The sequence below is a fragment of the Lissotriton helveticus genome, chromosome 7 (genome assembly GCF_964261635.1).
Source record: "Lissotriton helveticus chromosome 7, aLisHel1.1, whole genome shotgun sequence".
Taxonomy (NCBI): domain Eukaryota; kingdom Metazoa; phylum Chordata; class Amphibia; order Caudata; family Salamandridae; genus Lissotriton; species Lissotriton helveticus.
Window position 1 is genome coordinate 785,448,920 of NC_136068.1, and position 24,848 is coordinate 785,473,767.

At 45.6% G+C, this 24,848-nt stretch overlaps 1 long non-coding RNA gene across 1 annotated transcript in view; it reads left to right on the top strand.

Annotated features, from left to right (window-relative positions):
- The first annotated feature begins 19,365 nt into the window (after positions 1 to 19,365).
- The window catches only part of LOC144767046 (uncharacterized), a 159,416-nt gene continuing 153,933 nt past the window's right edge, over positions 19,366 to 24,848 (top strand). Inside the window, exon 1 of the long non-coding RNA XR_013598040.1 lies at positions 19,366 to 19,421. This is a non-coding gene — a long non-coding RNA (uncharacterized LOC144767046). The remainder of the gene's footprint in view (positions 19,422 to 24,848) is intronic.

The following is a 24,848-nucleotide window of genomic DNA, read 5'->3' on the forward strand; positions in this document are numbered from 1 at the left end:
GCCATGTGGATCTGCCACAGTGGTAAGACATGTATAAGTGGCCCCTACTTAGTGGCAACATGACTTCTAGTAACTTGTGAACACCATGCACCAACTAACCTCCACACACATGCAACAACAATCCTGTTGGGTGGGACATTGTCATGTCTTTTAGGATTATTCATCATGTATACCCCGTCTTACATACATTGTCCCATCCACACGACAATCACGATTCTAAACAGGTGACTTTTACCTAGTAGCTTGCTCCTGTCTCTTTGACACCAGGCTCTAAGCACTCTATCATAAAAATCCCTGTACCTGACGTACATAAACATGACCACAGGCACGGCAGATTTATTTTCTATAAGGGTCACCACTTTTTTTGCTTCCTTGGCCAACAGCCAGCTGTGAATGATCACATTTGTTAAGAAAAGCATTGGTGACTGTTTTCAAAACATTTAGGATTGTTTTCAAAACATCCAAGGTTGTTTTCAAAATATATCGATTCTAGAAAAACCCTGGAGAGACCACTTTAGTATAAAAGACCCTCACTCCCCCGACAAATTAGAGAATTCCTTCCAAGTTGAAGACAGGAGTCCTGCATGCTGAATTTTCGACATGTAGCGGTCTGACATCCCTTGTGGGGTGTCATCCTCGAAGCAGAGACTGGGTCCTTCGTTCTCAACCATCAGGTGAAGGGGCTGGTTCGTCCCTATGGATTTCTTAGCTGTAGATTCCTACACATATCACACACATGCTACGCTCACAAGTCTAGGATAGGTACATTTTTTAGAAAACTATTTTAGGTCGCGCATTTTAGGAATATGCAAGTGCTACTGTTTTTATCTGAGCTGCTTATGTTCATTTTATTGGCACTATGGTAGGAATGTATCTACTAATTACTATATGGATACTTGCCATATTGTTTATATGCTTCTGTCTCCTGATTGTCGCTGCACATATGTTTTACACAAGATTGACGCTTGAACAATAAATACTTATTGAAAACGTCCTAACCGCCATCTTGTGTATTTTCTGAGAACAAGACAACACGAGTGTCTGAGCGAACTATACTGTACTGCTTTCCATGATCTCTGAGGAATCAAGGTTGTCATGTTCAGAGGTTGCCAGAAACTACCTACACCACTGTAGATTACAGGTGGGTCGTAGTGGCACTGTAGAGCTAGCTGGTCTACCTGCTGAAATATCCTGTCGGGTTTTCCAGAGTCAGTTTGGACACCAAGCCCTCAGTTTAGGTCATCCAAAATGCGCAGGTCCTGGAGGATTCCTAGGGACTACATGACACATCACTCAGATCCAAGCTTGCAGAGAAATAGCTGCCTGTGACAATAGTTAGTTGTACATGCATAATGTCACACTTAGGCCAATACTCACCCCCAATTTGCTGCTGTTGGGCACCCAACTGCCCATGAAGGTCTGGGTGGGCCACCACTAGGATGCGGGCCATTAGGGGGGGGGGAAAGCTCCGGTGCACGCCCCTGCCGCTCTTGGGGGCCAGTCCCAGCTTCATCTCTGTAATCGTGTGCGCCCAGTGCCGGAGGTCGTCTCACCTCTCGGCTGGTTAGAGGCCCCCATGGTCCGCACCTTCCGGGTGATGGCTTTCCATATTATATACTTCTGATGGGCAGTTGTCTGTATGGATAAAAGAATTGTAGAAACAGTTTGTAACTATGAATTGGTGGAACTTTACATGGTAGTTAAAACATACCTTGACATCTAGCACACACATCACTCTATGTACAACACTTCACATGTGTCCATCTCACATGCTCACCACAACTAATGAATGGAAAGGTCCTCTTTTGGTCCTGTGATATTGCACTACAATGCTGGTTGTGTCAGTCACTGATTGAACCAACCCATTTACATGATGTGGAGCAAGCCAATACTAGATTGAATGCTGATATGAGGGACCATGAGAGACAGTATGACAGTATTCCGGTTAGGACATTTTAAAGGGTACACAACCTGTGCATGGCTGTCCAGGCCCCTTAACTGCCAGGCCAAGTGCATTGATGCACATTGTACATAGGGGAGAGTAATATAGTTCACACAACATACCAGGACTAAGGTCAAAAGGCAAGGGTTAGTATGTGTGATACTCAGAACCACATCTCATTGGGGGGGTTTTGAAATAGGGATCTCTCAAATTAGATCCCTAGTGAATGGGATAAAGTCTGTTTTGTTTGTGCTGCTATCAGAGGAGACCCCTTTACGCACATGTATTACAGTCACAGGGATGGCACCAGTGCTTAATTTGGGCCGTGTGGTTTCCAGTGCTTGGCACCGGCACATCATTGACAACACCTGGACTTATGACAGCTACCACATGGTGGCGCTGTTTGCGTATTATGGAGAGGACCACAACAACAGTTGTTTATTAACCAAATAGATATTAAAACAACTCAACTAATACCTGCCTCCTAAGCCATTCTTACAGCTTGGGGGGGCCTCAAACACTCTGAATTGTCCCACTTGTATCAGTGTGATGGCTAGCAGTTTTGTAAGTACTGTCATTTTCAGTGACTGTAGTCGCAATGGGTGGTGCAAGCCCGGGTGTCCTCCTGACGAAGGGCCCTGGCACTTATGTTTTTTACAAATGAAACACTGAATGACACCAACTTTACATTTATTAGTAGAATGTGATTTGGGCTACTTTAGTAAAACAAGTGATCTACACCTCTATCGCCCACCAATGGTGTCCAGTTATCCTCGCTGTACTTGTGTCAGATGTGCAAGCTGAATGTATAGTGTCAGATGTACTAAAAATATACATGACAACAGACCTCTCAGTGTCGAGGGACAGTCATTAGTGGCAGACACACATTTACACTGAGGGTCAATGTACAGGAGTATCAGATAGGGGCATTCATCTCAATCCCCATCTTCCATCTCTGCCAATTACCAGATATTAAGGTATGTGGTCTCAGCAAATACTGTTTTTGGGAACATCAGAGGACCAGCTGGTTTAAAGTCATATGAGTATTCTGGCATGACTCCTACTACAGTCAAGCCTTGTTCCCTGTTGGCTGTGGCTGAGTGTCCCACATGTACCTCCCAATTCCAACACTCCTAACAGATTCTTTAACCTCTGCCCATTCCATATCTGAACAAACGGTGTAGTGATGCTCAGTCAGTCTCTGTGAATTGTAGTAACCTCCGAGTCAACTGTTGTGGGCTTAGTGGACATTGGTACAGCAAATAGGCTAACATCATCCTATATTGCACATGACAGAATGCAGATGTTATTTATGGTGAGATACTCTCACACACCAATGCATATATACCATAATGTGTGTATTCAAATCAATGTATGTAGCATGAACTAGAGTGATGCATCGACATATGCTTGTGACAGACTTGGAGATAACCCACTTCACACATTCCAATGGTAACCTCCTCTCCACAAATCCTGGGGCCCATAGGCCTTTACATGTATGCCCCATGTAAGGTCCATGCAGGCCATGCAATTAGCATAATGCTTACCTCTGAGGCGCATTGTAGCTAATGGGAACAGAAGGTAAGCAGTCAAGCAGTGTGCAATAACCACATAAGACACTTATGTGTCTTATGGCCATATCGTCACATGGCCTCTGGTGAGCCATATAGCCTGCCATAGCGGGAAAGGACCTCATCAACAAGGGTTTCCAACTCCTTTGAAGTGAAGGGACGGGCCCTCTCCCTTAATACGCGTGTCATGACTGCTCCAAGAGGTGACAAACAGCAGCAGGTGATGGGGAGGTGTAGCAATCTCACACAAAGAAGGGGTGAGGGCTCCTCACTTAACCACCCCAGGCCCCCACAGGAATTCACGTGAACACACAAGGGGGGTGGTAGTGTACACACAAAACGAAAAACCACAATGAAACGTAGACATAGGGGAATCCAATTATTGGAAAAAGTAGCCCTCACTCACATACCGAAGTATGTGACATTCTACCATCATTGGGCCTGCTTGCAATACGCCCTGGTGTAACCACACCCAGGACGGAGCATTAGGGGAGGGGAAAACAAAACAATGAATGTCACTCAACAAACAAACCATAAATATTAGACAACATGTAACATAAAATGTGATGTGATGTGTACCAATCACCAAGTGTCAGAAATAATAGTGCGACTAAAGTGCAGTTAATAGGAAATGTTAAAACTGATTAAGGGTGCCAACTGAAATAAGTATTTTATTGGACATTACCTGGTACCCCTATCAGGATTAAAACTCAAATAAGGATGGGAACTGTCTTGTTCGAGGCCCAAAGATCTCTCAAGACCTCCCTCCTGGTACTGCTTGTGTCGACATGTTTCAACCGTACAAAATGTGCCAAAGCTGGTCACCACGGTATTCTTCAGGACAGTCGCCTTTTATTTCTGTCCAAGCCCCACCGCAATTCGGTCTACTGGGCCCTTTGAAAATGAGTCGGTCTTTGCAGATCCAAACCCTCTCCTGTTACATGTGGAGGTTTCTCCCGAATGCGGGAAAACGAAAACACACTTACTGTAGATAAAAGAGAGAGAAAAGAGAGAAAATAACAATAATAACGTACTGTCATGCGCTCTCTTTTACCATCTTCCGGTTTGTCATTTCTTTTGTGCAAACCATTTATGTCTCTTTTATATCAAGCCATTTTTATGGTTTGGTTGGTAACAAGTGTTTCTAATTCATTCATGATCCTTTAAATGGAGTGGGATCTCTGTACCCCTCCCTTCCCAGTGCGTGAGCATATTATTGTCCGACCCCATGCTTCCCGATCGGATTGCTCACCTAACTTTATTCACACTCATCACATTAAATTGTCCCGGGACAAAGAGACATAATGGTTTGCACAAAAGAAATGACAAACCAGAAGATGGTAAAAGAGAGCGCATGACAGTACGTTATTATTGTTATTTTGTCTCTTTTCTCTCTCTTTTATCTACAGTAAGTGTGTTTTCGTTTTCCCGCATTCGGGAGAAACCTCCACATGTAACAGGAGAGGGTTTGGATCTGCAAAGACCGACTCATTTTCAAAGGGCCCAGTAGACCGAATTGCGGTGGGGCTTGGACAGAAATAAAAGGCGACTGTCCTGAAGAATACCGTGGTGACCAGCTTTGGCACATTTTGTACGGTTGAAACATGTCGACACAAGCAGTACCAGGAGGGAGGTCTTGAGAGATCTTTGGGCTTCGAACAAGACAGTTCCCATCCTTATTTGAGTTTTAATCCTGATAGGGGTACCAGGTAATGTCCAATAAAATACTTATTTCAGTTGGCACCCTTAATCAGTTTTAACATTTCCTATTAACTGCACTTTAGTCGCACTATTATTTCTGACACTTGGTGATTGGTACACATCACATCACATTTTATGTTACATGTTGTCTAATATTTATGGTTTGTTTGTTGAGTGACATTCATTGTTTTGTTTTCCCCTCCCCTAATGCTCCGTCCTGGGTGTGGTTACACCAGGGCGTATTGCAAGCAGGCCCAATGATGGTAGAATGTCACATACTTCGGTATGTGAGTGAGGGCTACTTTTTCCAATAATTGGATTCCCCTATGTCTACGTTTCATTGTGGTTTTTCGTTTTGTGTGTACACTACCACCCCCCTTGTGTGTTCACGAGGTGTAGCAATCAGCAGTGTCTGATAGCAAGTGACAAGTGTTCAGAAAAGCAAGGTATAAGTAGGCCACATACTTTGCCTTCGGTGGACACGGCTACAGACAATGGACCCCGGTGGGCGCATTTTTCAATATAAGCATATGGCTGTGACCAGCATGGCTGATCAATCCTACCACATGGTTCAAATCCGGCAGTCGCAGAATAAGGCTGTTCCATTGCTGATGGCTGGTATACACATAGGCGGCCTCCACTGTAGGCAGACACATCCCTTGAACCATGCCGGTCGCATTTTACAACAACAGCCAATGGCTGTGATCGATGTGATACAATTTGCATACCGAGTGGTTCAAAACATCCTGTGGTCGCTGAAGAGCCCTGTCCCATAGGCTGTCTGGTACACACATAAATGGTCCCCACTGTAGGTGAACACATCCCTTGAGCCGCCACTGTCACAATCACATTCTTCAGGCTGTGTCTGTGACCGCATCTGAGGTACCCGCCTACCGCATGGTTTGACAGCTCCGTAGGTAGGGGATCCTGTGAGTCATATCAGTCACGTCGGAACTCTACCATGTCACTCCTCATTACCACATTGAATGTGGATTTGACAGTGAGTCTCCCAGACAACATTTCTATTTGTATGTGTCACCTGATGTATGCCACCTTACCCAGGCCTATACCACTGATCACACGTCTGTGTGGTATATGAGTGTGCATGAACACACAATTTCCATTGCGCCAGGTACCCCGGGGGGTGACAGTGTCAATGTGTACAATGCAGACTCCACAAAATGACAGTGGATTACAAATAAGGTGAGTATACATGATGGTCACTTTGCTGTTACTTATCATGTGTTGTTTAGATTGTGTCAGATAGGTGGGAACTGTGATGATGGCAGTGCATCCTTTCCATCAGTATGTCAGACACATAAAACTAGAAAGTGTATATGATGCCTAATGCTGTGTCCCAGCTGTGACAGGCATTAACAACAGTGCTCAATGTGACACATTTTTCAACAGCACAATGGCAGGCTACTCTTCCACTCTCCTTGTACTATAACTTGTAATGAATGTTTGTTGTCATAGAGACATGCTGTACATTGCTCACAAATGGACTACTGTTAAGTCCCAGGACGGTTGGCTGTATTCTGGTATGAGTGAGTGTGGGCACTGTGTCCACCATCTGTGCTCCAGTTTTCCTCCCTTTTCAGACCTGATGACAGTTGAAGGAATAGTCGTCATCAGAAAGTTTTGTCTCAATAGGTGTACAATAGAGGATCTATGAGTCCAGTTGCACCACGTGCATCCTCGTTGGACCTATCCCACAGCTCTGACACCAACAGTGAAAGTGATGACCACACTGCACTTCCTGGCCACTAGTTCTTTTCAGTACACTGTGCCTATATCTGGTGGAATGTTGAAACCGATGTTCTGTCTGGTGCTATGTGATTGGCAGTCAGCACAGCGGAAAAACATGGATACCTACATTCAGTTCCCCAAACCTGGAGATTTGGCTACTGTGAAGGGAGACTTTTATGTCCTAGATCACATCCCACCTGTCATTGGAACTACTGATGGCACCAGCCGCGGGCCGTGGAGGGAGTTACGGTGGGGCAGGGAGGCGGGGAGGGGGCGGGGCAGGGTGGAGAGGGCTAAAAACCGGCACCTGGATAATTACAGGTAAGTAAACAATTTGATTAATAAAACGAATTTCGTAGTGCGCACTGCATCGCATTTTGCGATGCAGTGCGCGCTACGAAATTCGTTTTATTATTTAAATTGTTTACTTACCTGTAATTATCCAGGTGCCGGTTTTTAGCCCTCTCCACCCTGCCCCGCCCCCTCCCCGCCTTCCTGCCCCACCGTAACTCCCTCCACGGCCCGCGGCTGGATGGCACACATATTGCCTTTGTACCACCGCAAGCCCATGAACAGGTGTAAAGGAACCGGAAGAACTTCCATTCCAACAATGTGCAAGTGGCATGTCTATTGGATTTATACATCTCACATGTCTGTGCGATATTCCCAGGATCTGGCCATGACTCCTACGTAATGCGGATAAGCACCACACCACATTTGATGTCACGACTTCAAGCAGAGAGGGTCTGGCTTGTTGGTGAGTGAGATGTGTCCAACCTTGGCGTGTGTGATGTCCTGAGGCATCTTCTGTAAATATTTGATTCCTAACTGCCCCTCTGTGTGTCTCTAACGTAGGTTTCTCAGCGTATCCCAACCGGCCGTGGTTATTGGTCCCGCTGAGGAATCCAACGCGAGAGGAAGTCCGCTTCAATGAGGCCCAAGGTAGAAAATGTGGGCTCCTGAATACCAGATTCTGATGTCTGGACAAGTCTGGAAGAACCCTCTTACAATCAGGAAGGAAGGTGTGTCAGATCACTGTCGCATGTTGCATGCTCCACAACCTTGCACTGCGAAGAAACATCCCTAGAGGATGGAGACCAGCAGGCCCCACTTAGTGGGGACCCTGAAATGACCAGTGATGATGATACTGGTGAAGAGGAAGGAGTTGACATACGTCAACAGCTCGTTAATCAATAACTTCTTCCCTTGAGTGTAAGTATGTTGAGAGATGTCATGACTGTGACAGTTATAGTTACTTTTTTTATGCAACTGTGAGGGAGTAGTTTGTGTATGACTGTTTGGTGTGTACAGTTGTGGGTGACTGTGCTAGTCTGTCAGTAGAGGAGTTCTTGGCCAATGCACACCTTGGTAATGTTGATTTGTGTAGTCTTATTTTTTCCTTCTAAATGTATTGCAGATGTGAATGAATGAATAAATGAAAGAAAGAAGATATTTATAAAGCACACAGCTACTCAGTAAGAGTGTCCCTGTGCTGAACAGGTCTCCCCATCAACCCAATTGATGCCCCTCGCAGCAGGAAATCATAATTACAATTGCTACTAGAGGATGGCGGATCAATGACAGAATAACCAAGTATTAAGCAATTCACTAAAAGTGGTTAGCTTGGTCACTTTTCTCAAAGACAAAGGAAGCGAGTTCCATTCCTGTGCTGCTAGGAGCCTAAAAGACCTGCCGCCAGACCGGGCATGGTATATTCTGGGAAGCTAGGCTCAAAGAGGATGATCTCAAGGTTCTTAGTGGCGTGTGTTGGGTTACTCTCCTTCTGAGGTAGCCCACGCCAGTCCCATGAAGGGCCTTGAGTTTAGTTTAGTTTAGTTTATTTGTTTAGCATAGTTATTTAAAACCATTGCTATACAGAATCCATATTAGCACAATTATCACATCAAAAAGACGAAACTGGAGAGATACACTGTCATTTTTCAAAAGGAAAAATCTCTGCATATAAAAACAGTCTTATTACTACCAATGTTAAGTTGCTTTTAAAATACAAGAAAAAAAGATTAAGACAGGGGGTGCTAAACCAGCGGACTAAAAAAGTCAGTAATAAGTTTCTGGATCGGAGGGGCAGGAAGCGCCGGAGCCGGGGAGGGTAATAAGAAGTTAGCCAAGAGTCTCACAAACTTTCCGACCCTGGCAAGCGCTTGAATGTCTGTAGAGGTAAAACACAGAGATGTAGCCTCCCAGCATGACCTGGTGCCCCATTTTAGAAATAGAGGTTTTAATAAATGCCTTCTGGGGGCATCCATGGCAGGGCAACAACACAAAAGGTGCGGCCATGATTCTTTAAGGTATGAGCACAGTCTGCAGCCCCCCCCTCCTTTAAAGGGGCCCATCTGTGAGAGGCCGTTGAGCACAGGCCTAAGAGGCGCAAAAACATTATATTTATCCGAGCAACTGCGTTCAGATTAGCCAATAAGTAAAATTGCGGTACCCCAGGCTGATATGAAACATTCAGAGGAAGCAGTACAGTTGGAGTGTTTAGAGCCTTTAGGTCCATCCGATGGGAGATTAGTTTCACCTGCTTGTTGATGACTTTTTTCCACACTGAGTATGGGATTGTGTCTGAAGTTAGCAGGGAGCTGTCAATCTCTAATGATTTGATGGCCTTTGTAATCTGACGATTCCACGGATTTCCAGGGATGGTAAAGATCTCTTTTAGGCAGAATTTTAGGGCCTTGAAGAATAGCACCAAAGCTTTAAACCTGATCCTCTTTTTCACTGAAAGCCAGTGTAGAGCCTTGAGGTGTGGGGATATGTGGGCCCTAGGCTTAAGCATAAGAACTACTCCGACAGCTGCATTTTGGGCCACCTGCAGACAGGGCCAGACTGGACATAGTGGGCACCGGGCATTTCCCCGGTGGGCCGGGAGGGTGGGGGCCGGTTTTACACATGTTGGAGCCCTGTTTGTTGCTGGGGCCGGTTTTCAGCAGTGCTGCAAAATCAGCCCCTTGTAACAAAAGTGCAACAGCAGTACAGAAGCACTGTTCCAGCCCTGGCAATTACATCTGACCCCCATGCCTCCCTAAACCTCCTCCACCCCAAACACCCTTCCACCACCACCTCCCCTCTCCGGGCCGGTCAGACATAATTGCCAGGGCTGGTTTGAAATCCGAGTCTGGCCCTGCCTGCAGACGCCTCAACAGGCCTTCAGAAGGACCCAGATACAGGACATTCACATAGGGTGACCAACCGTCCGTAAATTTGACGGACCGTCCGTAATTGGGACCTCACGTCCGTTGTCTGTGAGGATCCCTTTAATGGACGCCTTTTGTCCGTAATTTTGGCCATCGCAGGGAGCAGCACTGCTCCCCTGTGAGAAGCCTTAGCCCCTTGATGGGGGCGCCTCGAGTTCCTCCTCGGGCACAAGAGCAGCCCCACCCGCCAATTGAAATTCTGTATGCGGCTGGTTGCCACATACAGAATGACAATGTGGCAGTCTGGGGGTGTTAAAGCATGTGGCGGCCTCCTCCTACCTTAGTGTACAGCATGGCAATCTGTTAAATAAAAAGGTAAAACGCCCATGCTGCAAGGTGAAAAAAACTGTTTATTTAAAGAAACCTGAAAAACAAGTTAAAAAGAAAGTGTAATCGTTCTTTTACTGTCCCATCATTTTAGAGCGAGGTATTTTCAATATTATATTCAACAAAGCCCTGGTTACTGCTTTTTCATTTTAAGCAACTAACACCCATTGACAAAGCCAATAGTCCTGGCTTCTTGTTGGTGTAATGATACTTGCTGTATTATACACATGGATGCAATGACAGAAACAACATAATACCAGTCGGGCGGAACACTATGCTAAGCACAGATTTTTTGCCTACGTTTTTTTAACCATGCCCTTAATTACATCGAACACACACTTTGAAGAGGCCCCCAAGCTTTTTTACACCACTTAAAGCCGTGGGAACAACACCATGTTATAGTCACCTCACGTCCTGGCACTGTGCATCATGCATGACTCATGACTTCGACATTTTCAGATTGCCTATGTGCAGGGGCATAGTGAACCCTCCCCCACTCCTTGCTTTAGGAGCTACAGCTAGGTGAAGTTCTTGATAGGCCTCTTCTGTCTGCGACTCTTCAGACAAAGGCTCAGCTCATAATCTGAAAAGGTGGGAAAGTAAATAATTAAAGGAATGTGTGAATGGCTAAATGGATTACTGAAAGGAAAGGATGAATGAAAGGGTGAATGGATAGATAATGAAAGAAAGGATGGATGATGAGTGAATGAGTGCAAGTATGGATTAGCGAAAAGGTAAATAGATGGATGTATGGGTGGAAGGGTAGATGATGGGCAAGTGAATTGGTGTATGGCTGAGTAAGTGAATGGATGGGTGAAAGGGTGAATGGCTGGATGGGTGAGTGAATAGATGGATGGGTGGAAGAGTGGATGGATGACTGTACGGATGGATGGGGTGAAAAGGTGGGTAGATGAATGATGGATGAGTGAAAGGGTGGATGAAGGGATGGATGAGTGAAATGATGGATGGAAGGATATATGGTGGATAGGTTTGCCAATGGTTGAATATGTTTGGATATAGATGGGCACACAGATGGAAGGACAGAATGAATGGTGAAAGACTGAATGATGGATGAAAGAATGATTACACCTTGTAGCACCCATTATCTTAAGTAGCATTTCCTATACAATGACTTTCACGTTAATATGAGTCATTGTCTCTATATAATGTGTGTGTGATGTAACGTACTCCGACACCCTGCTCTACATACTTGGGATGAGTAACACTAAAAGAAATTAAATACACATGAGAAACGGTATAAGTGAAGATGAGGGGCACCATTGAAGGGTGGTAGCAAGGCAGGACTGGCCGGACTGGACATTGGGTGTTTCACTGGGAGGCAAAAAGGGGGGGAGAGCGGTTTTGTTACTGGAGGCTGGCACTGCAAAGCTCCTTGTATATCCAGTAGTTTTCAATCAACAATAAAAGCGGCCTCATTTATATTCTGGTGTGGTTCACCATTGTCTGGTGACTAATGTACCTGCTGGAGCGAGATGCAAAGTTTGAATCGTCTACGGTAGCAAGCTGCGGCCATACTGAAAAAACGTGACGTGCACGATTGTCTCAACCTAATATAAACTTATTTTGACTTGTACTTAGGTGGTTGTTTATTTACTTACTTATATACTATTGCGTGACCACCTCTGACGTGTCTGTAAAACGTAACTTTTGTCCCGAAGTTTTATCCTGAATTTTGAGCCTTTGTCCTGAATTTTTGTCCTGAATTTTGTCCTTTTGTCCTGAATGTTTACATTCACCGTCCTGAATTTGCACCAATGCCAATTGGTCACCCTACATTCACATAGTCCAGTCTAGAAGTGACAAGTGCTTGGACCACTGTCTTCCTACAATCAAGTGTTAAAAGTGGAAGAAATGTCCTCAGCATACGCAAGAGCCCAAAGCAAGTGCCTACAACCGACTGGACTTGGGCTCTCATTGAAAGGGTATCGTCTATTATGATGCCCATTAACCAATGCATCCTTCTCACCATGCACCCGTTCAAACCCCCATCTAATCCTAAATGTACCCTCTCGCCGATCCATACAGCCACATACAAAGGTCAGTAAAGAACCGGATGTTTCCACTTTCAACAAAAAACAAATGTAGCCCTTTTGGCTTTGTCGACTCTTCTGTTGTTTCTAGTCGTGTCGACTGAGAAACTGGCTAAAACTAGATTAAACATCAGAAGTTTACAAGAGATTAGCATCAACATTACAAGGTATGAGTAACCGCAACTGCCAGATCGATATACCATGATGCTTATCTGTACCAAAATATCCAAACATTTTATGTAAAAATAAAAATCGCATCTCCTAACGAGGCGGAAATACAGATCCGCTGACACTTATGAGCACATCAGCTACAATGTTATTGGCTGCAGCAGAGTACAGCTTTCTCGCTTTCTTCCTCCGAGATACCCATGACAAGAAGGCTTTATTTTGGGAAATGCTCCCTATAACTCTTAGTCACTTCACTCCGCCCACGGTGCTTAGCGGAAAGAGGCTTCAGCTGGCGCACACCAAAGAGCTTATAAATACATTCGCTTAAATACATCCCCTGCATTTGGAAATCAGGATCATTGATGCAGTAACCGATGCGTTATTTAAAGCAGTTTCTATAATTTTCTGCTTCAGTTTTTAATCACCGGTTCCATGTGGCGCTGTCGCTGGACCCCTCTGAAACGCGAGCCTTCGGCGATCTGTCAGTTCTGGCAGGGCCCGGGAAGAGCGCCAAAGACTGACCACGTGAAGCACAGATCAGATATTCATTCGGTGGCTGAAACTCGATGACATCTTGTTTTAACGAAATGTTTGTTCGTCTTGGGTGTTCCTCAGATAGCATTTGAAATATTTATAAGAGAACCCGAACCCAACACGAATCCTGCCGCAGGTCTTGCCACTTACATACAAAGAAAAAGGACACGTTGCCTTTGTGGCATAAAATACGATAATTATTTGGGCCTGAAGCGTCAATCTTCTGTAAAATGGAATACATCTAGTCTGTAATTTACACATGCCCTGGTATGTCAGAAATTAGCAGCGCTTTCTAACGTTGAACACATTTCTGTTGAACAGCGGTGCTGCTCTCATGAAAGGCACATGGATTTACAAATTGGCTCTTTATATTATTCATTAAAATGTATTTGATACTCGTGTCTGCCTTGAAAGCAGGACGAGCATTGGCATAGCCAATAGGTCTCGCCTTTGGGACCTCATACGTGTTTAGCCAGAGTTATTGGCTTTGCCAATGTCTTTAAGCTATGTTGCAGAGCAGCATGGCTGCTCTGCAGCATGTTGAAATGTTCTAATAAAAAGGTGTTCTAAGCATTTGTGTTACCTTATATATAACCAAAAAGATATTATGTACAACTAAACGACCCTATTAAAAATAAAATTATCATAAAAAATGCTTTCTCGTTTTTTTTTTCCTCACAATGCGAGAAAATCCTTCCTGACTTATCTAATGCTTGTTTGTTAAGGGTTGTCTTTTTTATAGGGGGAACATAAACCGCGCTGGTAGTGGGGTAGTGCTGCACTGTTGCAGAGCTGATGCAAAGGTGGTGCTGTGCTGGTGCTCAGATGGTGCAGCGCTGGTGCTGAGGTGGTGCTGTGCTTGGGTTGAGTGATGCAAAGGTGGTGCTGTGCTGGTGCTCAGATGGTGCAGCGCTGGTGCTGAGGTGGTGCTGTGCTTGGGTTGAGTGATGCTGAGGTGGTGCTGTGCTGGTGCTAAGGTGTTTTGGTGGTGCTTAGGTGCTACCGAGTGATGCTTAGGTTGTGCTGCAGTGGTGCTGCTGAATGATGCAGAAGTGGTGCTGAGTGGTGCTGAAGTGGCTCTGCGCTGATACTGAGGTAGTGCTGAATATTTGCTGAGGTGGTGTTGCACTGATGCACTGGACCTATAAGCTTTAAAAAACTTTTATCACCGCCTATGTTTGCCATTATTTAACTCTATTATCCTAACCAAGCAGTATGTTGCGAAAAGTTGAGATCTTCGAATGCTTGCCACTTTTTCTTTGGCTGCCCAGGCTGAATTGTGTCAGTCCTCGGCATCTCGTTTAATCTGCCAGCGTGACAAAGGGTAACTAAATGGGCATTCATTTTCAGAATCATGGGCAGGATTTGATTTCCTATTTTTACACTGAACTAACATTGACAACCCTATCCCCTAGAGCATTATGCCAGAAACGACAGATTTGTAAACATTTGCAGCTTAAGCTTTGCAGCTGTCGGAATTCCTTGTGTACCGTTTTAAGCAGGCAGGAGATGGCAGAGCGAAGCCTGTAATAAGTTGACCTGAGAAAGCAGAGTGAACCACCAGGACAACCAGGTGAGCAGGTCATATTCCGAGATGACACGAGATTCCTACACAGTAGAGCAGATTCAAGTCTCACCTAGAAGGCTAAACAATGGGAAGGGGGGCATATTAAAAAGTAAAATTAACCCTTTATTCAAATTTAACAGTTATTAGGGTGTTTTAAAGAAAAAAGAAGTTCCCAGGCACTGGTGTGCAGTGTGTCCCGGGCCTAGTACCGTGCATAGTACCTCATGACAATAATCCATGCCAGCGTACTCCAGTGGCAACAGTTCAAATCCCAGGTCTCCAGATCTCCTGTTGGACTGGAAACACGCCAGGCTGGTCCGAGGCAGGGACTGCAGGAGTCCGTGGCTACTCCACTTTGGCGCAAGACTTTCTGCTGGCCAGACAGATGTGTAAGGATCAGAGCGCTTTATAAAGCCTTTCAAATAAAATAAATAAATATTTGTATTTTAAGACTGGACTTGCAGAAGCCAAGCCTTTGTTTGCATAAAGTCTTTAACTAGAGACAGAGCAGAAAAGCTACAATTCCTGTTACTCTTAACATGGTTTAAAAAGAGCAAAAGTGCAACGTAGACCTCTAAAGGTGATGTGGGAAGTTTGTCCTCTAAAACTTTTTGTTTCTGCTCGAGGATTCCGGGCTCTTTTAGGAAGCGGAGAGTAGAGTCCGAGCACTGCACAGGAGCAAAACATGTATTTATTGAATCTCTACAGAGCTTTTTCTAATTAATGCACAACCAGATTATAAAACAACGGACGGACTTGAGATGGGTACGGGGAAGCAGGTCCAAGGGGAGTCCTGATATTGGTACACTTCACCCCCGCAGGGGTTCCTGGTCTGACCCACTACGGTATGGGGCGGAAAGCTGGCACAGTAAGGGTCACTTCTGGTCTTCTAGTTGGTTATGTATTTCGCCCTGACTCAGGGTGCACTCTGATGGTTTCTTTCAATCTGACTCATCTTGCCTCGGGTTTGCATCAAAGTGTCCATGAGAAGTTCTTCTGAAGCCAGGGGGCAGGTGGTTTGCTTTGCCATGCTCTGGCCAATAAGCTCTGTTTCTCTGTCTCTGGTGCACCGGTACAAGTTCCTCTTTCAGACAGTTTCTTTGTTGTGTTGTTAACCCTGCGATACAAAAAGGGATGAAGGACGGAGCGTTTGAGCAAATCAAACACTCACCCCCAGTCAACTGATCTGGGTTTAATCCATCACCATTCTTTAGCCCACTCAGCCACCCCATTTCAGACATGGCTATATGCAAATCAGTCTGACCCTGTGCCTCATGGGAACAGTACAGCCCGAACTGCCAAGCCATGTCTTCCATGGACCGGAAACAAGCATCCTGGGACCGGTTTCGGATTCATAATCCTCATCAGCCAGGCTATCTTGAATCCAGTGGCCAAGTGAGCAAGGGACTCACGTCTGAGCATACCCTGCCACACTTAGGGCGAACAAAGCGATACAAAAGGGGATGAAGGACGGAGCGTTTGAGCAAATCAAACACTCACCCCCAGTCAACTGATCTGGGTTTAATCCATCACCATTCTTTAGCCCACTCAGCCACCCCATTTCAGACATGGCTATATGCAAATCAGTCTGACCCTGTGCCTCATGGGAACAGTACAGCCCGAACTGCCAAGCCATGTCTTCCATGGACCGGAAACAAGCATCCTGGGACCAGTTTCGGATTCATAATCCTCATCAGCCAGGCTATCTTGAATCCAGTGACCAAGTGAGCAAGGGACTCACGTCTGAGCATACCCTGCCATTTGGCCATGTCTGAACTGGGGTGGTGTGGAGTGCAAAAAACGATGGATTTAGGCCCAGATCTCTGTACTGGGGTGAATGTATGACATCGTTCTGCATTCTGTCCATCAACTGTTATTTTTGCATTTGTCACCCCGAGTGGGATGGGTATGCTCAGACGTGAGTCCCATGCTCTCCACACCACTGGAGTCAAGCTATCCTGGCTGAAGACGGCTGATAGCCAGAAACCGGTCCTAGGATGCTTGATTCTGGTCCAGGAAAGACATGGCTTGGCAGTTCGGGCTGGACTGCTCCCATGAGGCACAGGGTCAAGGCTGATTTGCATATGGCCATGTCTGAACTGGGGTGGTGTGGAGTGCAAAAAACGATGGATTTAGGCCCAGATCTCTGTACTGGGGTGAATGTATGACATCGTTCTGCATTCTGTCCATCAACTGTTATTTTTGCACGTGTTGTTAACCCTGGCATTTATGGCAGTCACTCCATATGAGACCACATGTATCCAATGCCCATGAAGGCTAGTAAGGCAACGAAGATTTGGGGGAAACCCGTTCTCGTGCGCAGAAGGAGCACAGAGATGTTTGGGCAGTGCGGTGCAACAAGCCGTCGCTCAAAGCTGGTAACTCGTGTGCATTTTCCAAAACCAAATATGAGCTCCAGACGAAGGGAAACAGTTGCAAAAACTAGGTTAATATTAGGAAACCGACAAAACTACTTCAAGTTATTTTTTTTAAAACGCTTCAGAGATAAAAACATTAAACTTTTTCTACAGTGAACCAGGTAGGATGGGGCCTAAGCAAGTGGGGCCAACATCCTTCACCGGGGCTGTCAGAAGGCAAGATCCTCAACTTGAGAAAATTACTCAATATAGGCAAGGCGCGATAATTGCTAATATATGTTGCCCCTGCTCGCTCCCGTAAGGGAATCGCCAAACATGCACGAGTTGCCATTGGAAGCAATGCAACGCGTGCACGTTTTTGCCTGCAAAAGTGTAGCGATGGCTAAAGGTCTTTGTCCTAAGCAGCGCGTGCGCGCTGCGTAGGCAAGACCTAAAAAATGAGCCATCTTGCTGATTACACTTTGCCCCTTACATAGAATACCCAAAAAGCGAGTTAAATATGTAGTAATGAGATTACCAGAAATAATGGGCCCTATTCACAAAGGTACTCATGTGTAAATGTACTCTTACCCCTAGGAGTAACTACTACTTTTCACTATTCACCATTTCAGAGAGTAAAAATAATCCTAGGTGTAGACTTAGATAACTGCACCGCCTCAGTTTTGGGAGTTAAGTCTGCATAAACATACACTATGGCCATTAAACCACTATTAGTAACTACAACCATATTTTAAATTAATTTGGCACACTTTGTGGGTTTTATGGAGATTTCTGCAATAGGAGTAGACACCTCTGTAACTGGGACGCAACTGAGCCTCAACCAGGCCGCAACTGGACCAGTGACGCCCGCAGCCAGGCCAGTGATCTCCGCATGTGGTAGGGACTCCTCCGCATGGAACGGAATATGGAAATGACATACACTTGCCCAATTCACTCACACTTGACACATTTTCCCTTCCAACAACCTCAATACTGTCCAAACCATAAGTTCAGAATTTTTTTTCTCTGTGTCTTTCAGACTCTGCAGCCACCACATTATTTTGCAATAATGCTGACCACAACTGTGAAGAGAAAATGAAACATCACTGATGAGGACACAGCCCCTGTAATTGGATTTGTGGTAAAACACAACAAACAACTACATGGCACTTCACACTCAATGGAACACAGAAGAGAACCGTAAGGCAGATGGTTATAGACTTCGCCAATATATTGGGAAAATGAAGTAGCAAGATAACAGAAGGAAGGTGAAGGAGAAATTCACCAGGATTCAGCTTTGACAATCTCTGCCCTTGAGGGGCACATGGATCCCATAGTCAGTAATAGCACATGCAGGAGGGCAACGCACAGGTCAGGCTTATCAATACAACTCAACTACAATCACAGGTATAGCCTTATGCTACTAATGCCACTACTGCAATATATGTGATATCTATCACTTGGTTTGTTAACCCTTAGCACTATAATTTACAATGTGTTTTTAACTTAAGTCAAATCTGTCCTTGACACTTACATTGTTAAACCATTATATACTCATAACCTTTCTTATTTCATGTTTAAGGCCCTGTGTTTTTGTCCCATCCGCCAACTTCCACAACATCTATTTCTGCTCCTAGAACTGCACCAAAACCTGAACTGGCAGCAAAGAGCACACCAACGGTAGGGACTGTAAGTGAAATGTCTGCTCTTTTAGCTTTTAATCTACTCTCTATAGTTGTAACTGACAAGCTAACAGTATGCATATTGTCAAACATCCATATTTGCATCTGGGTCAATTAGTAATACAATTGTTAAGTTATATGCTGTTTAATAAAATCGCCATTAGACTTGGTATTGCAAGAGAAACACTGTAATCTCTCTGTTATGCCTTGGATAAGATTAATTTTTGTGGGATCTAAAACATAAGGCCTGATTGGGGAATGGGATACTTTGCCACAAACGTGACGTACATTTCGTCCCATCTGCCACATTACAAATGTGTTATGTCTTAAGGCACCTGTAAACGACTTACGAGATATGCATCACGTTTGAAATGAAACCATCAAACTACACATTCAAGTTTTAATTAAGATGGCTTATTCCCTATGTATGTATCTCTCTCTCCTATCAGCTTCTGTCACACAACAGCTCTTGGTATCCACCTCCCGAACATCAACACCGATGACTTTGGGGGACATCCTAGCAGAAGCAGCTAGGCCCTATATCATTCATCGATCAAGTAAGTTCCTGCTTGTTCCAGCCCGCTCTAGTGACACCGCTGTTGCCCAGGTTTTTCTGCCCGAGTATTCCAGTTCATTGCTCATCCACTAATATAAGCCCCTCCCTCCCCAGGATCTACTTAATGCAGGCCGCAGCGCGGCCATATCAAGAGGCACCTTGGCACTCAGCCTTTCTCTTGCCTCTGGCCTTCAGTTCCGTCTTGTTCCAGCCTGATCCTGTGACACCACCACTGCCATTGTTTTCCCACCCAGGTTTTCAGGCTCACTGTTCTCCCCGTCAACAGAAGTTCTGCCAACCCCAGGATGTACTTAATGCAGGCCACAGCAGGACTGCGCCACTTGCCTGCTGAAGGCGCATCAAAGGCAAGCCAGTCTGTGCCTGTCCGCGCCTGGCCCACACCCAGCACCACGAACACTGGCCCTCCCTTCCCAAAAAGATACACCATCAACGGGCGCTACGCCCTGGGCGCTGCAACAAACACTGCCACCGTACTGACCCAAGCTCCACGGCTGTACCTTTCACCTGCACCCACTGCCACAGCACACACACCAGTCCACCAATCAGCCACACCTGAACACTCCACAGGCACTACCTGAACAAAAACATCAACTCACATATGCCCTTCTCAACACATGCTCACTGTGCAAACACACCACCAAGATGTAGGACCTCATCTCCACCCTAACACCTGACATCTTCTTCCTCACTGAGACCTGGCTCAACCCCACGTCCTTTGCGATATCACCACGGCAGTGCACGAAGGATAAAAAATCACCCACTGCATCAACAAGCCTGGCAGAGGATTCACCATCATACACAAAGAATCCATCCAAAGCACCACCACAAATGACGACATCATCCTAGCCATAGAACACCTTAACCTTTGACTCAAAACAGAGAGCAAAACCACCATCAGGGGCACCCTTACCAACTGTCCTCCATAACCACGTTCAGCCTTCTGTAACTTCATCGCCGACTTCATCGCCCCCCTCACCATTGACTCCAACAACTATATTTTCATTGGCGACCTCAACTTCCATCTCGCAGTCCACAATGACATCAAAACTACCAACCCCCTCAACAGCATGAACAACATCGGACTTACCCAACTTGTCCACGACCCCACGCACACTGCGGCCACATGCTAGACCCCATCTTCACCTCCAGCAACCGTATCAGGTACAGTCACACTACAGCTCTCACCTGGACCAACCACTACACCTTCTACTTCAACATCACCAGCTCACGGACCCTTGCCCTTGTCTGTCCAATGCCCGCCACCGCAGATGGAGAAAAGTCTCAAAGGACACATGGGCCAATACCCTCAACACCACCCACCCCATCTCTGCCAACAACCTGGACCAGAACGTCGGAAACTTCAAAAATTGGATCACCAACTGTGCCAACAGCGTTGCTCCCATCGGCAACAACACTCACAGAAGGTCCTCCAAGCAGGTTAGCAGGTACACTGAAGAACTGAGAACCACTAAATGACACTCTAACCAACTGGAAAGTAGATGGCGCCCCAGCAAAAACACAACCGGCAAGATCGCCTTCAAGACATACCTCTACCACAGACAGTTGAGAGAATTGAAGAAAAAGGCCTTAGCCTCACTCATCTAATCAAGCTCCAAAGACAGCAAAGAACTCTTCAAAATTGTCAAGAGTTATTCAACTCCTCGGCTGCAACAAATAACATTACCCCCTCACAGGAACTCTACAAAAACATTACAGACTTCTTCCGTGACAAGATCTCCAACATCTACAGAAACTTTAAACTCCAGTCCAAGGCCACCGATTTCTTCAGACAATACAATGACCCCGTTACCATCACAGACATTTGACTGACCGAATGGATCCTGCTCAATCCACAGAATACCTCCTCCATCATGAACTCGGTCCACTCAGGGGCCCCAACCGACCCATGCCCTCACCACATCTTCAACCAAGGCAAAGCCAGAATCAGCCACGTACTCACATCCTTGTTCAACTCTCAATTGCCATGGTCACCTTCCCCGAGGACTGGAAACATGCAGTCAACACCCTACTAAAGAAATCATTGCAGACTCCAGTGAACACAGCATCTACTGACCTATCTCCCTGCTACCGTTCCAGGCCTAAGTATTAGAAAAAGCCATCAACCAACAACTCTCCTCACATCTGGAACAGAACCTCCTACTCGACTCCGCCAAATCTCGATTCCGCAGAAACCACAGCAACCTTGACAGCCCTCATTGCGGCTACCAACAACATCCAAGCAATCCTTGACCAAGGAGAGACTACGCCTCTCATTCTCCTGGACCTATTGGCAGCCTTTGATACGGCTTCCTGCCACACACTCATCACAAGGCTGCACAACATAGGCATCCAAGGAGCCATTTCAGATGGATCGCCTCTTTCCTCACCAGAAGAACACAAAAAGTCCACCTTCTCCCTTTCACCTCTGAATCCAAGGAAATCACCTGTGGAGTACCCCAAGGATCATTGCTCAGCCCCACCCTCTACAACACTTATATGACACCTCTGGCCAGCATTTCTAAAACTCACTGACTCAACATCATATCCTACCCTGATGAAACACAACTCATCCTCTCCCACTCCAAAGACCTCACCAACACCAAGACCAACTTCCACAACTGCATGACAGACATCGCCAACTCAATGAAGGACAACTGCCTGAAGCTCAACATGGACAAGACAAAGTTGCTCATGTTTGGAAACTAAAGCTCCCAATGGAAAGCATCCTGGTGGCCCCAGTACTCGTACCTACTGCTATTCCCATTTGCCATACTAAGAACCTAGGCACCATGTCGACTCAGGTCAACTCCGTCTTCATCCTCTGCATGCTTCGTAAGATATTCAGATGGCTAACCCAAAGTGCAAGATGCACTATCACCCAGGTCCTCATCTCCAACAGACTGGACTACAGCAACATTCTCTACGCAGAGATTGCAACTCACCTCCTCCAATGACTACGGACCATACAGAATGCCACAGCCATACTCGTCCAGGATCTCCCTAGATGAACACATATCCCCCCTACCTTAGGGAACTCCACTGGCTCTCTGTACAGAAAAGATGCACGTTCAAGCTCCTGACTTATGCATACAAGGCCCTACACAACTATGGACCCGCCTACTCGAACCATGGCCTGAACTTCCATCAGAAACCTACGCTCAACGTCCCTTTCTCTAACCCTCAGCCCCTGCATCTGAAGTAGCAGATGCTGAGGTCGCTTCTTCTCCTACCTAGCAGCAAAGACATGGAACAAGATACCTTTTCATCTATGGACCCCCCCATCTCTTTCAGAAATCTGAAATTCCCTGAAGACATGGCTATTCGGCTAATCAGCTGGACCCTGCCAGCGCCTGGATACCCTTAGGGGTGACAGGAAGTGCTCTACAAATCTACTGGTTGATTGATTGATTATGTTTCTTCATGTTCAAATGGTGCTAACTGTATTACATTTTTAGAACAATGTCATTCAAAGTACTGAGTAGACCTTTTGACACAAAATTGTATTCGATGTACTTCGACTCTTTACAACTCGTTTTTGCAGGTACTGTGGATATTGTGCCAGATGATGATACTGAACCATATACAAGCAATGGGGAATAGGAAATCCAAGGAGAGAATCTAATCCCCCTCCAAGCACTGCTCAAGAGGACGGCAGGTCTTTTAGGCTCCTAGCAGCAGGATTTGATTTCCTATTTTTACACTGAACTAACATTGACAACTCTATCCCCTAGAGCATTATGCCAGAAACGACAGATTTGTAAACATTTGCAGCTTAAGCTTTGCAGCTGTCGGAATTCCTTGTGTACCGTTTTAAGCAGGCAGGAGATGGCAGAGCGAAGCCTGTAATAAGTTGACCTGAGAAAGCAGAGTGAACCACCAGGACAACCAGGTGAGCAGGTCATATTCCGAGATGACACGAGATTCCTACGCAGTAGAGCAGATTCAAGTTTCACCTAGAAGGCTAAACAATGGGAAGGGGGGCATATTAAAAAGTAAAATTAACCCTTTATTCAAATTTAACAGTTATTAGGGTGTTTTAAAGAAAAAAGAAGTTCCCAGGCACTGGTGTGCAGTGTGTCCCGGGCCTAGTGCCGTGCATAGTACCTCATGACAATAATCCATGCCAGCGTACTCCAGTGGCAACAGTTCAAATCCCAGGTCTCCAGATCTCCTGTTGGACTGGAAACACGCCAGGCTGGTCCGAGGCAGGGACTGCAGGAGTCCGTGGCTACTCCACTTTGGCGCAAGACTTCTGCTGGCCAGACAGATGTGTAAGGATCAGGTCGCTTTATAAAGCCTTTCAAATAAAATAAATAAATATTTGTATTTTAAGACTGGACTTGCAGAAGCCAAGCCTTTGTTTGCATAAAGTCTTTAACTAGAGACGGAGCAGAAAAGCTACAATTCCTGTTACTCTTAACATGGTTTAAAAAGAGCAAAAGTGCAACGTAGACCTCTAAAGGTGATGTGGGAAGTTTGTCCTCTAAAACTTTTTGTTTCTGCTCGAGGATTCCGGGTTCTTTTAGGAAGCGGAGAGTAGAGTCCGAGCACTGCACAGGAGCAAAACATGTATTTATTGAATCTCTACAGAGCTTTTTCCTAATTAATGCACAACCAGATTATAAAACAACGGACGGACTTGAGATGGGTACGGGGAGGCAGGTCCAAGGGGAGTCCTGATATTGGTACACTTCACCCCCGCAGGGGTTCCTGGTCTGACCCACTACGGTATGGGGCGGAAAGCTGGCACAGTAAGGGTCACTTCTGGTCTTCTAGTTGGTTATGTATTTCGCCCTGACTCAGGGTGCACTCTGATGGTTTCTTTCAATCTGACTCATCTTGCCTCTGGTTTGCATCAAAGTGTCCATGAGAAGTTCTTCTGCTGCCAGGGGGCAGGTGGTTTGCTCTGCCATGCTCTGGCCAATAAGCTCTGTTTCTCTGTCTCTGGTGCACCGGTACAAGTTCCTCTTTCAGACAGTTTCTTTGTTGTGTTGTTAACCCTGGCATTTATGGCAGTCACTCCATATGTGACCACATGTATCAAATGCCCATGAAGGCTAGTAAGGCAACGAAGATTTGGGGGAAACCCGTTCTCGTGCGCAGAAGGAGCACAGAGCTGTTTGGGCAGTGCGGTGCAACAAGCCGTCGCTCAAAGCTGGTAACTCGTGTGCATTTTCCAAAACCAAATATGAGCTCCAGACGAAGGGAAACAGTTGCAAAAACTAGGTTAATATTAGGAAACCGACAAAACTAATTCAAGTTATTTTTTTTAAAACGCTTCAGAGATAAAAACATTAAACTTTTTCTACAGTGAACCAGGTAGGATGGGGCCTAAGCAAGTGGGGCCAACATCCTTCACCGGGGCTGTCAGAAGGCAAGATCCTCAACTTGAGAAAATTACTCAATA